The 15,151-nt window shown below is 42.0% G+C and overlaps 1 protein-coding gene across 1 annotated transcript in view; it reads right to left on the bottom strand.

The window, feature by feature from the left end:
- LOC138785607 (myosin-6-like) overlaps positions 1–15,151 on the bottom strand; it is a 452,023-nt gene that overhangs the window by 137,883 nt on the left and 298,989 nt on the right. The gene's annotated exons all lie outside the window — the stretch shown is intronic.

The raw sequence follows: 15,151 nt of genomic DNA, 5'->3' as shown, positions 1-15,151 counted from the left end.
GTTCTGTTTTGAGTATGATTCACACATGTATTGATTTAAAATGGGAAAAAAATTTGAAATAAAAACAATGACAATACAATACAATATGTTGGAGAAAAACTATACTAACTGGCTTAAATATTTTAAAATTCCTAAAAGGGGTACTTCAGCAAAAAAAAAAAAAAAAAAAATGTCTTTTAAATCAACTGGTGTCCATTTAAACATCTCAAGCCTTCCAGTACTTATCAGCTGTTGTATGTCCTGCAGGAAGTTGTGCATTCTTTCCAGTCTGATGCAGTGCTCTTTGCTGCCACCTCTTTCCATGTAAGTAAATGTCCCAAGTAGTGGAGGTTTTCTTTGCTACAGTTCCTGTTTCGGACAGAGGTAGCAACAGTGAGCACACTGTCAGACTGGAACAAATACACCACTCCCTGCAGAGTATACAGCAGCTAATAAGTACTGGAAGATTGGAGACATTTAAATAGAAATAAATTAAAAATCTATATAACTTTCTGACAGCAGTTAATTTAAAAGAAATAAAATCACTGAAGTACCCCTTTAAGGTTCTTCCTGTGTACCCCCTTGCAGCACATCTTGCCCTTTACCTGGACAGACGATCTCAGGTGGAGAACGAGGCCCTTGTCCAGGTTGTAATGGCAGTGGCAAGTTTAACTATTTCATATATACAGGACTGTATCTCTGTGACACCATTTGGTTCCAGAATAATGCTTTAGTTTGTATAGCGCCAACTGATTCCGCAGCGCTTTACATAGTTTGTCGATTTTGATCCCTGTCCACTTTAGGGCTCACAATCTAAATTGACCTGTCTGTCAACCCAGGACCCCAGCGATACAAGGCTACAGTGCTGCCCCAAAAGTCTAGGATCAATATTTCAGATTTGGTCATGCCGTGCTGACAGTCTTCCGCTCCACTGGACTGTAAAATGCCCCCCCTCTTCTTTTCTCAGGATCAGGGTCATGTTAACCTCCTCTCAAACAGACGCTAGTATCTTTTCTGCCCTTCCTTTCTGCTCCTCATTTATTGTTGCCATCCAATTTTATTATCACCAATTTACAGGATAAGTGTGAAAAACTATTTTTTTTAAAAAAATGGGGGGGGGGGGATGAGTGGGGTGGAAGCTAGAAGGACACCGGCATGCGTGGAGAGGTAAGTATAAAGTTTATTATTTTATTTTACAGATTCCTCAACTGTCAGCCACACATCGCTTTTAGTCTAAGTGTTAGCAGACGCCGTGCTGCTCACCTCCGTCATCTCTAGTGTGAACATGGGTAGATTCTGTCCTGGCCCAATTGATACATTCTGGTTAACGCCTGTGCATTTTCTGGAGTGATTTCTACCAACACTTTAACAGTTAACTCCTTGCCTTACCAGTGATTGACAGCCTTGTCCTCTTGTCTGTCTGACCCAATCACCTCTGAGACCGGGACCTGGCCTTTTTTTAAAGGGGAACTCCCGCTAAATTCTTTTATTTTTTTCCCCCCTTTCTTTATACTAAGTGTTAAAAATAGGACATAAAAGGCGAGGGGCTTTATGGCAGATTTTGCATTTGAAGAGCTTTCTCCTCAGGGTAAGCCACTTCATAATAGCAAAAAAACAATAGAATATAATACAGTACCTTACACAGCAAATGGCATCAGCTGAACATTTAGAAAAAGACAGTTTAAGAGTGAAACATAGTCCCCATAAACACTAAGCTAGTGGGATTAATACGACAATATATTATTTTAATCCAGCAAATAATTGTCCCAATATTTCTCCTCTTAGTTATAATAATAATGTCTCTGGGATGAGTTTAGACACTTAAAAACCATCATTAATTTGAGAAATATCGCTCATATATTTTTGCTCTCAATTGACTTTTCATAAATATGAATATTAAAAAGTCAAGTGTGTGACTATCAGGCTGCATTCATTTCATAGCACTTTTCAAAGGCAACATTGAAGTGTTTTAGGTCTTGTTAGGATTCTCCAAAATAGCTGTGCTGCTAAAGAAATATTAAGCAAGTCACCAGTTTTCGGGATTAATAACAAAGATTTATATTTTTATGTATTCTGAAGTTTTTATCAAAGGAGCACTGGGTGCTGAGAATGAAGGAATAGAATTACCCAGTTCACCTCTTTGTGTCTATCATCTAAAGCAGGGATGGGGAACCTTTGGTATCAAATCAATTGGTGCCATAAAGTTATACAGATTTCTAAAGGACTTCAATTTAAAGTGTAACTGTCATTTAAATGTAATTTTTCAGAAATAAATAAATAGCAATAGTACAAGAGATTTTAAGGAACTCTGTAATGCATTTTATTAAGCTAAAGAGTTTCCTTCTGTACTCAAAAATTTCCTTCTCTCCCTCACTTCATAAGGATTCTTTTTCCATTATTCTCTATGGAGGGGGAGGAGTTGAGGGGGTGAGTGAGCACGGAGAAGAGAAAAGACCACCATGCACAACATTGCATCCTGCAATCTTCTCTCATCAAGCTCCCAGATAAGCACTGACCTTTCTGACCTCTGAATCCAGTGTTTTATGTGCCCAGACAGTCTCAAAACTGCTGGGATGCTTCTCTGCTCATCCTGCTCACTCATCCCCCTCGACCCCTCCAGAGGTTATAATGGACTCAGCAGACCCGTCTTCACTCCTCTGTAATTAAGATGGCTTTGCCTGATAATGCACACATAAGAAGTGAGGGGGAGGTGATAAAACAGCTTTTTTGAGTACAGGAAGAAGCTTTTTTGCCTAATAACACCTATTAGAGAGTTTCTTAAAATCACTTGTACTATTTCTGCAACAACAGCAAAAAAAATGTAAATGACAGTTATAGTTTAAGGCCCACGCAATATTTCTGCTTGATAACACAGGCTCTGTTCACACACTGTTAAAATTGAAAGGATCACAGCCATTGAATGACAAATATTTGCCATTCAATGGCTGTGATCTTTTCAATTTTAACATGGTGGCCACCCACTAAATTTCAACAGTGTGTGAATAGAGCCTTTCTGTGGTTTCAATCCACACCTGCTTTTGGTTGAAAAATATTGACCAAAATACTGAGAAACATTTTGTTATTTCACTTTATGTACATTGTTATATGGGGTGCAATCTTGCCTGAGCTGTTATTAACAGCATTTAGTGACATGCTTTACAGCAAGCCTCATGGACATAGACAACAATAGACCAACTCTTCCCCCTTAAGAAAAATGTAAAACAATACCGAGTGTGCTTAGTGACCTTTGACGGGGTCATTCCACAGGGAGCCTATATTGTCTTGTATTCATCCTGGTGTCGACTGGTGTTACTGTACATGTTTGCTGCAATGCTGTACAGATCACTTTACAGCTACAGAAAGAACAGGAAGTCTCAGCTTAGTTTAAGCCCTAGTGGGGAAAATGAAAACTGCAAGATTTTAGGACTGTTATATTGTAGATAATATGGAAATTTTTACCAAAAATTCTTTAAAAATATCTATATCTATAACATGAAAACATTATTTAAACAGTAGGTCATTTTCTAATGACAAATTCCCTTAAAGCCTCTCTTGGTGTGAATGGATATACAAACCCATTGTTCACTGAGTCAAACAGAATCTATAATTTATTCCTAATAATTCATTAAGGGTAGATTCACACATACAGAATCTGTAGGAGATTTGATGCTGCAGATATCAATGCAACTATACGATCAAACACAGCATTAAAGCAGCACTATCAGCATGTTCTGCCCAATGAACTTGCTAGTATGCCCCACAAAGCTCATTACCTTCTAACTTTATCGCTGGTAATAATTCTTTTCTTCTCCTCTACATTGTTTCTATATTGCCTAATTGCCTCTATGCTAATCAGGGGCTTAGGAGCATTTGGGGCATTGCCCATCAGCCCAGTCCGTCCCCTCCCGTCCTGACCACTATGCATATCCATATATGTATAGTGACCTTTCTTTACTGCGCCTGTGCAGGGAAAATGTCCCAATGGAGACAGGCCGCTTCCCCCGCATGCGCAATTTTGCCTGGAGCAAAGTTCTATGAGGTCATCCCTGAGGTCACTGAAAACGTAAGTATAAGTGTATGTTCATCTGTTCATGTGTGTGACTTGCAGTGATTATTCTATTGCAAATTGTATGAACTAGCATGAGTTGAATAGTGTATGCCTGTTGAGAGATTGTGCATGGTGTGGATGATGGGAGTGGGGAATAAAGACATCAATCCAGTTCAGCCTATTACCCTGTAGTATTGATCTAGAGGGGGGCGGGGGAAACCCTGTTAGCTAGAATCCTATTTTCCTAATTTTAGGTAGAAAAATTCTGGCAATCAGATTAAATCCTACTGTAACAATAACCTACAATGTTTTACACTCCATGGCTATGTTCACACTACGTAAGTTTCATATTAATCACGGCCGTTGTTGCTGAATTGCAACAACGGACGTGATTAATACAAAAACGGTCTGGCCGGGATCGCCAGAGGCCACGCAAAAAACTGACATGTCAGTTCACACAATGGCTCCATTGTGTGCAGCAGGGAATTTGGATGCAGGCGCACATGGGTGTGCCTGCCTGTAAATTCCGCAGAAGCGAAGATCATCTGGGCCGGTACTGCAGTACTGGCTGGGAAGATCTTCAGTAACACTGGCCGTTCTGTGATCTGGCCGGGTCACAGAACGGGCGGTGTTATACTTAGTGTGAACATGGCCTATCACTGTAAAAGTAGTCATCCAAATGACAGTACACAGTGACACAAAAAGTTACTATGTATATATATATAAAAAAACTTCAAGTATATTTAGGCCTCAGACAAAATGGAAGTACAGACAGTGAGCAAAATAAGAGAGCATAGAGACGAGGGACACCCTAAGCCACATTTCATTGGTTGTTTCTGCAACACTTGAAGAAACAACCAGAGGAATGTACATTGGGGTGTGGCATCTGTGGTCTGTATGCTCTGCTTCTACCTTGCCTTTTAATATGTTTAATACTTCAATATAGCCTGTGTTAGTGAGATCATTGTCCAAAAAAGTGCTGCGTAAAGGGCCATTTTCACAGAGTGATTATGTGCCAAATCAGGCTGATTTGGGCAGATATCGCGCTGTGTAATAAAGAGAACAATCAGTCAAGAAACTAATCATTGTATAATCATTGTCTATCATCAGGTTCAAAATCATCAGGCGTACATTGCTCAGTGTAATAGGTGATGGACCAACAGCTGATAAAAAGTATATAGAAAATACTAAAGATGATGCTTACCTCTCTGCACTTTCCCCTCTATTCCCTGCTGATCACAACCACTGCTGATGCCTGTGAAGCTGCAGTGACAGGCAGCTTAGCCAAGCACTGGCCGCAGTGCTGTCCTGTCTCACTCAGTGACTGGTTGAGCGGCCTCTCACTGCAGAGATGGGTTCAGAAGTAACTGTGGTCAGGAGCGAATACAGAGACATGTCAGGGGGAGCGTGGAGAAGTAAGTATAATCTTTATTATTTTCTATATATATTTTCTATATATATACACCATTGAGTACACCTAAAAGAAAGGGCTGCACAGACTTCACTAACGATGCCCATGCAGCCCTTGCAGCAAGATCATTGAGCAGATAGGTGCTCACTAGTACAGCCCTAAGACTCCCTTCACATGAACTTGTTGTTTTTTCTTAGCTTGTAGTAAATGTGATGAATACCCCAAAGCTTACCAAAAGTGAAGAACAATGGTACAAACCAAAAACATTGTTGATATTTTTATAGCATAAAAAAAAAGCATCAAACACAAAGAAAACAAGCAGATTTTTCTTAAAACACTGTGTATGAAACCACCCTATAATAGCTTGTACAAAGTAACAATAATGTCCTTGTATTGTTAGACCAAAAGGTCAATCAACCTCCCCAAAAATGGTGTTGTTTTATCTGGTATCTCGCATAGCCATTTAATCTGAGGGTAAAAAAATAAATCACAGTCCTTTTCTCAGAACTAAACATTAATTTCTATTCAGTTTCCATTTTCCGTGCTAATAATAACATGACCTCTAGCGCTTCGCTTGGCTCCCGTCATGACCCAACATTTCTCTTTCTGGTGCATCAGAATTCCTCTCCTATCTTAGCCAGAAACGGCAATTGCTGCACTATTTGCTACATCCTATCGTTCAGAGCTTTACATCAAAAGCTACAGATCCCAAACCTTCAAATACCATTCTGTTCTTTGAAAAAGCGTATGAACGGGTAAGCAACTAGAAAATATTTCCCTGGCTCAGTGTTTTGCCTTGGTTGAAATTTTAATTAAAACATTTTAATTACATTTAGTAAAAAGCAAAGTGTTTATATCTGCTAAGAAAATGTTCCTGCTTTGATGTAGAAAAAATGTAAAACAATAGATCCTCAGTCTGAAATAATATTAAAAGACTAAATATATGCAAACTTGCTTATAATGCACCCATACATTTATTGTATGCAGAGGCCTCGGTACCTCATTATAGCAACAACATTAGGGTTTTGTTAGCAATTGTTGTATGTTACTTATATACTGTTGTATACTTACAATTTGTGCTTTAGAGATCCACAACTCAAATCTCCAAACCATTATGTACATTAACAACTTTTATGTGCAATAATCTTATTCTGAAATTACATGGCATTAGATTAAATTAGTTTAACATTTGTTTTTATAATTTTGTAAATTACAAAAAGTATTATTAGTACATCCTACATCCCAAAATGCTATAATGTATGGTCCGCATAACAAGTTTTTATGCATAAGGGTATGTTCACATAAGGCAAAAGCGTTGAAATTCCGCAGCAGATCTCTCTGTCGCAGAATCCCGTCTAGTTCAGTGTCACACAATGTCTCCATGGGATGGCTCGTGTGCCTCCGCTTCCGCCGCTCTCCGCTCAAAGAATTGACATGTCAATTCTTTGAGCGGAGAGCGGCGGAAGTGGAGGCACGTGAGCCCTCCCATAGAGACACAGAGGCAGGCAGGATTCTTTGGCAGAGAGATTCGACACAGAATTACGACGCTTTTACTCCATGTGAACATACCCTAACAAGTGCTTATGCATATGGCGTAACTTTGTGCATAGTGTTTGCATCATGACACACAGTATAACCCTACATAAAAAAAATTATCTTTATTTATATAACACCAATATATTCAGTAACCCTTTACAAAAAAGAGAGGAAGTGTACAGATAAAATCTGACATTACATAGCAACAAATTAATTATAGGTTCTAAAATAATAATAATTTAAAGAGATATTTCAGGCTTACAAAATGTTTCATAAAAGAGGGGAGGGTGTTTGGGGGAAGAAAAAAAAAAAGCATACTCACCTGCCTCAATGCTCTGCAGTTACACTTTCAAAGGCTTTTGATCCCCACTGCTCACCGCTGTTCCCTAATTTCTCTGATGTTTTGTTCCTCCAAGTAATGCCTGTTCATCCAATCACTAACCAGTGATGACAAACCTCAGTTAGTGATTGGCTGGGAAGACATTTTCTTCATGAATGAAATGACAGTGGAAGCAGGGAGCAGCATGAATTGGAAGCCATCAGAGAGGCAGCTGTGGTGGATCAATTCAGGTGAGCGTGCCTTAGTTTTTTTTTATTTGAAAGCAACAAAGTCTAAAATAAAAATAATTTGACTAGAAGTAATCCCCTTTAGCTGAACAGAATGATGTATGACTTACATTGTTCTGTGCAGCTAATGTGAAGATATCCTCCGGAATAACATGGACAATATGTAGTCTTCTCCGTTATGTGCATGAGCCCAGTAGTCCTCATTATTCATGAGAAGCAGAAAACTTCCCCCACCCGCTGCTGATTAGCAGTTATCTAGCCAGGCTGTGTATAGGCAGTCAACTGTCAATCAGCATCTGGAGGGCGGAGGAAGGGGTGTGGCAAGAATCCTATTCTCCTGCATATTAGGAGAACGGCTAAACAAAATTATGTAAGTAATACACTGATCTGTTCAGCATTTCTGTCACTAGTTTATGCTGCCCTTTTTAAGGCAACATAAGCCTAGTGACAGATTTCCTTTAAATTGATGGGTCCACCATACCTGGTCATAGTAGCTGTCAGTAAGGATTATTATGTCAGCTGTCCATTAACAAAAGTTTCTGTCAATGTCAGCATAAATCTTGAAAGAAACTAAAGGAACTGAGACTGACATAAGAAAGCATTGTGATGCTGGAACACATACATCACAACACTAATTGTCGGGAAGGAATGCTAATAAAAAGGATGGGTTTAGCACAAGTGTAGCTGGTCAGTGAGTTGTGCCTCAGGCTGAAGGCCAGATTACCTTGTCCATCATGAGAGATAGTAAGCAGATTTGAAGCCAAAGCAAGTGACAAGGTGATATTTTTGTTAAATCACAGGTGAATGGTGCTATTGTGGTATGGTATTAGTATTATAAAATGTGATAGACATGACTAAAAGAATGTATTTATAGGGATGACTAGATATGTGTGCAAGAGGAGACAGGTCTGCTGGGTACTTTGAAGAAAGCCTGTCACGAGGGAAGCCAAAGAAACCTGAGATGTAAGAGGCTTTCCCCTTTGAGAAAAGCTGCATTAGATACCTTAGCCTGGTAAGGTGCATTGGTACATCATATACCGTGTTTCCCCAAATATAAGACGCCCTCCGAAAATAAGACACCCCCGAAAGTAAGGCAGCCCCGGCACCCACGACTCACCCAATCCCCTCCTGGAGCTTCACAGCCGGCACCACAGACAGCTTGGTCCATGGCCCCCAACGTCAGCCACACGTCCCAACGCACAATGCTGCACACACATGCCGATGCTCAACACTACCACCACCAGGACCCGTCACCGCATGGATGCGCCTCTGCACCCATCCAGCAATGATGTGAGTAGTATAAGGCACTGTATATTTTCGGGGAAACACAGTAGTAGAAGAATCATGTGGCCTGTAACCTTCCATGAATAGTTCACTCATATAGCAAAGTAGGTTACATGATAGTGTAGGAGGGATTGATTTAAGGAATAAGGCTGGGAAAGAGAGAAATATTTTTACTGTTAAATGAACATCAGTAGCTGTGCTGTGCAAGTTATTGTAATGCTGCCAGATGGGACTCACCAGTAGCAGCGCCATCCTATCAGCTCCTCTGCTGTACTCCATGTACGTTCTCTTTTGGTGTTTTCTTCCTAGTTTTACTGCAGTGACACCCCTGGCCACTAGAGTTGCAGTATTCAAGAAGAATTAGAGCAAGGAAAAGAGAGAGAGGGTATGATGTTATAGAAAGCTTATAGTTGGTGATGTACAATCACTAATGTTTAATAGTGTTGCTGCAGTGAAGTCATGGGTACTGCTGTGTATATAGCATATAGATCACAGTAAAAGTCAAATCTGCTGATAGTATGTCAATTGGATCTTTGTAAAGAGAAACGGGTAGACAACCTAGGACTGATCCCTATGGAACACGAACAGCAAGAGGAAGAGAATAAGTAGGGCAAATGATACACTAATAACAAAACACACACAGTAACCCACAATCCTTAGCTTAATCCCTAATACTTAGCAACTCAACAACACATCGTGCATAATTTGTTTGATGCTTTTATCTCTAGCTTTACGCTAATCCTTATATTAATCATTCGGAGTTTCAGTTCCACTTTATCTATGAGTTACATACTCTGTTTACATATTGTTCAAAAGTTTCTGAAATTATAACTATGAATTTTATGCTTTCAAAACACAAATATGTTAAATGAGTTGTCTCATCACATCAACCCTGAAGCATCTCCTTGTTCCTTGCTCTCTGCCTTTGCTATTACATGCACGGACAGTGATTGGGTGGAGCAGGGGGGCGCACCACGAGGAGCTGCGGGATGGGCTGCCAGGACGATCCGTACATCATGGAGGGTCATGCAGCAGCCTTTCTCTGTCATTATTGTGCTTTTTCAATCTTTTTCAAGACCACGCCCACTGTAAAAAAAAAAAAAAAAAGTTAACTCACATAGGACCCGTTCCCGGCATCAGCGCGTCTCTTATCTTGTTCCCAGCACAGGCAGTGTGACATACACTGCCTGCGCTGGAGATCCCCAAAGCTCTTCCGGGCAGCCAAGCCTCTCATCGGAGAAGCTCGAGATGCTTGGCTGCTGAGAGAGCTTTTGGAGAATGACAGAGGCACCAGAAGTTTCCGCAGCCTCTGTCATTCTCCCGAAACTCTACCAGCAGCCAAGCATCTCTGAGTTTCTCCAATGAGATATAGAGGATATACCTGTGCTCACATGTCAGTGCCTTATGTCTTTCCCATTCTGCAACAGCAGTGATGAGTGCAATACCATATTCATACTTGTGTTGTTTGGGGGCAGCCTTCCCCTCAGGTGATGCCGACTGGGTTTTGGTGGGGCATTTTGGGTTTGGTCCTGTGACATTGGGGTTGCAGGGCCATTCCATTGCCTCCCTTCCCTGCATGTGCACGCTTTGCGGGGTTGGCGGTCGCTGACCGACACAGTGTGTAGTTAATGTAGGGACCTGTGTGAACCAGGAGACCTGCACGTGGTACACGGGGCAGTATGGTTTGATCAAATTATATACCGACATCCTGGCATTGGTTCTTAAATAAAATAGGCCTGGCGGCATTAGTATTAGCCATAGGTGGGATGTGCAGCCGCTGCTTTCTCTCCATGTCGTATCTTTAATGAGACGCTCGGCTGCGCGGAAGAGCTTTGGGGATCTACAGTGCAGGCAGTGTATGTCACACTGCCTGCGCTGGGAACAGGACAGGAGACGCGCTGATGCCGGGAACGGGCCCAAGTGAGTTAACTGTTTTTTTTTTTTTTGTTTTTTTTTTATTTAGCTGCAGTTAACCCCTGACTGACCGCAGCAAGGCAGGGATTATCATTTTCCAGCGTATAAGGCAAACCCCTGGCAATCTTCTTAGAAATCAGGGGTCGTCTTATACGCCCAGTCACCTTATACGCAGGAAAATACGGTATATGAAGAAGAATTAAAGTAGAACTAGATGTGCTGTATAGGAGAACATTTTTCTTTGTTTTAGATCTGTGTGTTTTGTAATTATAGTGCTTGAAAAGCACTATATTGTAATCCGTATTCTTCTTCTTCTTCTTCCAGCTATTTTCTGCGCGTAATACAGCCCGAACCGCTTTGCGCACAGACTCCGTTCAAACTGCGTTTTGAAGCCCTCGGCGGTGTGTGGTGTGCTATCTATTTTTCGTTTCGAATGGATTTGTAGTTTTTAAGGAATTTACGTTTAAAGACCCGTAATTTCCCATAGAAAATAATGGCCCATTGGAAATAATGGCCACACTCTAACCGCTAACAGCCAATCACAGCACATATGCAAATAGCTGAAATATAGCAGCCAATAGGAACTCTAAGGTCTCGTCAGGCAATGTATTACACCATCCACAGTCACATGTCCACTATTGGCCAATAGAAGATGTAATATATGGAAGGTCCTTAACGATTTTGTCTCACTGACATGAGTAAGATTGTCATGGTAACCAAGCAATGATCTTTACCATTATAAGTAGCAGAGTGCAGTCAGTAAAATAGCAGAGCTGAAGCAGCCATGCAGCAGGGATGGTACACAAGCAGCTCTTAAAGGGACGGTACCCAAGCCGCTCTTAAAGGGACGGAAGCCAAGCCGCTCTTAAAGGGACGGTACCCAAGCCGCTCTTAAAGGGACTGTACCCAAGCAGCTCTTAAAGGGACGGTACCCAAGCCGCTCTTAAAGGGACGGTACCCAAGCAGCTCTTAAAGGAACGGTACCCAAGCAGCTCTTAAAGGAACGGTACCCAAGCAGCTCTTAAAGGGACAGTACCCAAGCGGCTCTTAATGGGACGGTACCCAAGCCGCTCTTAAAGTGGCAGTACCCTAACAGCTCTTAAAGGGACGGTACCCAAGCGACTCTTAAAGGGACGGTATCCAAGTCGCTATGTAAGGGGAATTACATAAGTCGCTCTTAAAGGGACCCAAGTCGCTCTAAATGGGTCCCTTTAAGAGCGACCTGGGTCCCTTTAAGAGCAAAATGGGTCCTTTTAAGAGCGAAATGGGTCCCTTTAAAAGCGAAATGGGTCCCTTTAAGAGCCACCTGGGTCCCTTTAAGAGCGACCTGGGTCACTTTAAGAGCAAAATGGGTCCCTTTAAGAGCGAAAAATGTCCCTTTAAGAGCAAAATTGGTCCCTTTAAGAGAGACCTGGGTGCCTTTAAGATCAAAATGGGTCCCTTTAAGAGCGAAATATGTCCCTTTAAGAGCGACCTGGGTTCCTTTAAGAGCGACCTGGGTCCATTTAAGAGCGACCTGGGTCTATTTAAGAGCGACCTGGGTCCCTTTAAGAGCGAAATGGGTCCCTTTAAGAGCGACCTGGGTCCTTTTAAAAGCGAATTGGGTTCCTTTAAGAGCGATCTGGGTCCCGTTAAGAGCAAAATGAGTCCTTTAAAGAGTGAAATTGGTCCCTTTAAGAGCAACCTGGGTCCCTTTAAGAGCGACCTGGGTCCCTTTTAGGAGCGAGATTGGGTCCCTTTAAGAGCAACCAGGGTCCCTTTAAGAGCTACCTGGGTCCCTTTTAAGAGCGACCAGGGTCCCTTTAAGAGTGATCTGGGTCCTTTAAGATGACCTGGGTTCCTTTAAGAGTGATCTGGGTCCCTTTAAACGCGAAATGGGTCCCTTTAAGAGTGACCTGGATCCCTTTAAGAGCGAAATATGTACCTTTAAGAGCGACCTGGGTCCCTTTATGAGCGAATTGGGACCCATTAAGAGCGACCTGGGACCCTTTAAGAGCGACCTGGGTCACTTTAAGAGCGATCTGAGTCCCTTTAAAAGCAAAATATGTCCCTTTCAGAGCAAACTGGGTCCCTTTAAGAGCGAAATGGGTCCCTTTAAGAGTGACCTGGGTCATTTTAGAGCAAAATGGGTCCCTTCAAGAGCGACCTGGGTCCCTTTAAGAGCGACCATGGGTCCCATTAAGAGCGAAGGGACCCATTTCGCTCTTAAAGGGACGGAAGCCAAGCTGCTCTTAAAGGGATGTGACCCAAGTCGCTCTTAAAAGGGACGGCACCCAGGATTAACATTTCTCTTAAAAGGAAGTCACTGGTAAAGGGGCGCTCTGGAAGTCACTGGTAAAGGGGCGCTCTGGAAGTCACTGGTAAAGGGGCGCTCTGGAAGTCACTGGTAAAGGGGCGCTCTGGAAGTCACTGGTAAAGGGGCACTCTGGAAGTCACTGGTAAAGGGGCGCTCTGGAAGTCACTGGTAAAGGGGCGCTCTGGAAGTCACTTGTAAAGGGGCACTCTTTTCAAGCACTATGTATTTTCCTGGAAATGAAAATCTAGTTTGGGTTTTGATTTATAGGGGGATGTAGTTTTTTTTCAGTAATCTATACATTGTACTTTGCTTTTAGGACTTTTAGGACTTTGGTTGTTCTTTATTTACCAATTTATTCACAACCTTAATACTAAGAACTTATCACTACTAGAGATTATTGAAGCAGTCACAAGGGTCACAAAAAAAAATTGTGAATATTGATGAATACTAAGAACTTATCACTACTAGAGATTATTGAAGCAGTCACAAGGGTCACAAAAAAAATTTGTGAATATTGATGAATATTCGTGAATATTCACGAATCACATGCAAACAAATCTTATTAAAACAGTCAAACTATAGTAGCTACAACAGCAGGACTATTACAGAGAAGCGATTTTTGCAACAGATGTTGTTCTTCCACTGTCAAAAATTGAAAAATTACAAATTAAAAAAGGTTTCTATCAAACTGTCAATCATTCAATTTCCACCATGGACCACAGTGGACTTTGGTGGATCAATTTTCTCCCAGGACAGTAGTGGACATATCAATTCTCTCCCAGCACCCAGTGACTTGGTATAATATCACACCAGCACCCAGTGGCTTGGTATAATGCACACACAGTGACTTGGTATAATGCCCACTCATAGAATTGGTATAATACCACGTCAGCACCCAGTGACTTGATATAATGGCCAGCCAGCACCCAGTGACTTGGTATAATACCACACCAGCACCCTGTGGCTTGGTATAATGCCCACTTATAGAATTGGTATAATACCACGTCAGCACCCAGTGACTTGATATAATGACCAGCCAGCACCCAGTGACTTGGTATAATGCCACGCCAGCACACAGTGAGTAGGTATAATGCCAGCACTTAGTGACTTGCTATAATGTACAGAACCAGCACCCAGTGACTTGGTATAATGCCCAGCACATAGTGACTTGTTATATACACCCAGCGACTTGGTATAATGCCCAGCCAGCACCCAATGATTTGGTATAATGCTCAGCCAGCACCCAGTGACTTGTTATACACACCCAGCGACTTGATATAATGCCCAGTCAGCACCCAGTGACTTGATATAATGAACAAAACCAGCATCCAGTGACTTGTTATACACACCCAGTACCCAGTGACTTGATATAATGCCACGCCAGCACACAGTGAGTAGGTATAATGCCAGCACTTAGTGACTTGCTATAATGTACAGAACCAGCACCCAGTGACTTGGTATAATGCCCAGCACATAGTGACTTGTTATATGCACCCAGCGACTTGGTATAATGCCCAGCCAGCACCCAATGATTTGGTATAATGCTCAGCCAGCACCCAGTGACTTGTTATACACACCCAGCGACTTGATATAATGCCCAGTCAGCACCCAGTGACTTGATATAAAGCACAAAACCAGCATCCAGTGACTTGTTATACACACCCAGTACCCAGTGACTTGATATAATGCCACGCCAGCACACAGTGAGTAGGTATAATGCCAGCACTTAGTGACTTGCTATAATGTACAGAACCAGCACCCAGTGACTTGGTATAATGCCCAGCACATAGTGACTTGTTATATGCACCCAGCGACTTGGTATAATGCCCAGCCAGCACCCAATGATTTGATATAATGCACAAACCAGCATCCAGTGACTTGTTATACATACCCAGCACCCAGTGACTTGGTATAATGCTCAGCCAGCACCCAGTGACTTGTTATACACACCCAGCGACTTGATATAATGCCCAGTCAGCACCCAGTGACTTGATATAATGCACAAAACCAGCGCCCAGTGACTTGTTATACACACCCAGTACCCAGTGACTTGATATAATGCCCAGCCAGCACCCAGTGACTTATTATGCACACCCACCACCCAGTGACTTGGTAT

This window comes from Dendropsophus ebraccatus, chromosome 3 (genome assembly GCF_027789765.1).
Source record: "Dendropsophus ebraccatus isolate aDenEbr1 chromosome 3, aDenEbr1.pat, whole genome shotgun sequence".
In the NCBI taxonomy this organism is placed as follows: Eukaryota; Metazoa; Chordata; class Amphibia; order Anura; family Hylidae; genus Dendropsophus; species Dendropsophus ebraccatus.
The sequence above is the reverse complement of the archived record's forward strand: the minus strand, read 5'-3'. Positions and strand labels throughout refer to the sequence as shown.